This window comes from Triticum dicoccoides, chromosome 6B (genome assembly GCF_002162155.2).
Source record: "Triticum dicoccoides isolate Atlit2015 ecotype Zavitan chromosome 6B, WEW_v2.0, whole genome shotgun sequence".
Taxonomy (NCBI): Eukaryota; Viridiplantae; Streptophyta; class Magnoliopsida; order Poales; family Poaceae; genus Triticum; species Triticum dicoccoides.
This window is the reverse complement of record NC_041391.1, coordinates 36,476,293-36,478,602: the sequence shown is the minus strand read 5'-3', so window position 1 is coordinate 36,478,602 and position 2,310 is coordinate 36,476,293.

Below are 2,310 nucleotides of genomic sequence, written 5' to 3'. Positions count from 1 at the left end.
GTGACAACACATAAGTGATGTCGATGATGGTGGTGCAACCAATCTCGAGCTCCGGGCTGAAAGCCTACGTCTGACCTGAGTTGGTTATTGCTATCAAAGGTGATGTTTTTTATGCTCGTACCTTATTGAAGGCATTGCTCGGATATGCTCCGGCCATTTCTTTAGGTGAAAAATCTAGATTCTGGCCTCGGGTGTTGGGATCTAGTGTTCAAGGCGTTTGGGTGTTGCTTCCTTCCTGAAGGTATTGCTATTGAGGAACATCATCGTCTGTGTAGCCTCATGAGATGTTTATTGTGGATATGGTAAGCATTGTTGTTTGCTGATCGCTGATCTGGTCATCTTGGGGCTTTTTGTTTTTGGCTAGCATACGCATAACTTTTCTCTTATGTGACTTTGCTATCTGCTTACGTGTTTTTATGTGTGTGCGTTCATGTTGGTTGTGTGTATCCTAACTATGCAGAGATTGTGTGTGTGCTCATTGTGTTTCTATCCTTTTGAAGAATCATTTGAGACAATAAAATTCTTTTTTGTCAAAAAGGCAATTGATTGCAGTGATTAGTATGTAGGCTTGGACGGATAGAGCGAGCTTTTAGACTTTGTAGGCTCTGCTCGGAGCACGCTCCAGCTCGATTTGACTCAGCTCATCCTTAGAGAAACTGGCCTAGCAGAGTTTGCTAAATGGGCTCATTCGGTCTCGCAGTCGTGCCTGTTTTACCATAGGAGAGATGCTAGACACAAGGAAGAGCAATCGTGGCATCTTCTAATCTGGATTAGAAAAAGACAGGTGCCCACCACCTGAAAATCAACACAAGGAGGAGCAATCGTGGCATCTTCTAACAGCACGGCCATTAACTTCACTGCATTCAACACAGTTATAGAATAAGCCAATAAGGTCGCTAGCCTTTCATATATTGGGGCAAGAAGAGGATGTTTGAATAAAAAAACACGAGTTTGTTTTCTTTGTTGGTGTTCACACAAAGCGCGCCCTCTATGCTAGAATTGACATGAGTGAGCAAGAAAGAAGTCACCTTTGCTAGTGTTCGTTTTCATGGGAAGGGTAGGCATTGGGACACTAGACGATACGTCGTGTCGCTGTCAAGGCCCGAAGTTGTACAACCAGCCTGGCATATCATTACGCTGTAGGATTCACTTCTGCACTAGGGTAGGCAAGGATCGACAAGAATAACAATTTGCCCCTACGGAGTGATTTGAGATTCCAGTTTTCGCTTTGTGGTTCGGGCTAACCATAAGTTGGAAACCATAGAAGCACTGATTACAACCTAGAGGCATCGTTGATTTCTGAACAAAATTTCCTCTTTTTTCTATTTGGAAATCTCTTTTGTAAGTTTTCCGTCTACAATCGAAGATTTTTGGTCCGACGTTGTTGAGATAATATCATTTTTCATATTCGACACACTCGATCTGGAGGACAAGGGTTGCCATCGCAGTGAAAGTACCAATTCTACTATTGAATGTTGACTGAGATTGATGCTACTACTCTAGTTTGGTGAGTGTAAGCCCAAGTGTGTCACACAATTCTAAGTTTTCTGACTGCCTTCAATCCATTGCTGCAAATTACGCAGATGGTCGAAGGTCCACATGAACGAGATAGGGAATTTTGTGACAAATAAAGTTTTTATGTTCTGAAAATTATATGAAAAAAGGCATACACATAGGGGATGAATAGAATTATGTGCATTTAAAATTTGAAATTTAATCAAGATTGTATAGGACCTGTAAAAATAACAAATTGGTTGCTTGAATCGGTCATTTCGGTCCAGTCATGTTTGAAACAGTGCAAGTCAGTTCGAACCGAGATGCGCATGGATCTGGCATCTCCATCTAGTTTGTGCTGTCCAGAACAGCTGAATCCGATTTGTCGATAGTGTATAAAGGGCAGAGGGCATATATCTAAGGTATCCATCGTCAACCGTACAGAAGTGCACTCTAAGTCCGGAACCATAGTGGATGACGTTTCATGGCTGTGTGGTGCTCAGACATGTCGATTCCCTTGGAGATGTTGATGGTTGAGGTTGTGCGCGTCGGGACGTAAGACCAAATAAATATTTGAAGCACCATGCACAAAAATGCAGCGGTACAGATCAACTGTCTTGTGCTTCATGTGCGGCACAGATTTGGTTTCCATCAACTGCGACCCGTTTGTCATTTCAATTTGTTTGGCTGAACAGTGCAGATGTACAAACATAATATGTGCTTGGGTCATTTCCATGAACTAGGCTATATTCCCAAGTATTTTGACTGCACAAACATTTTGAACACCGTAACATACCTGGGCACATGCTGCTGATT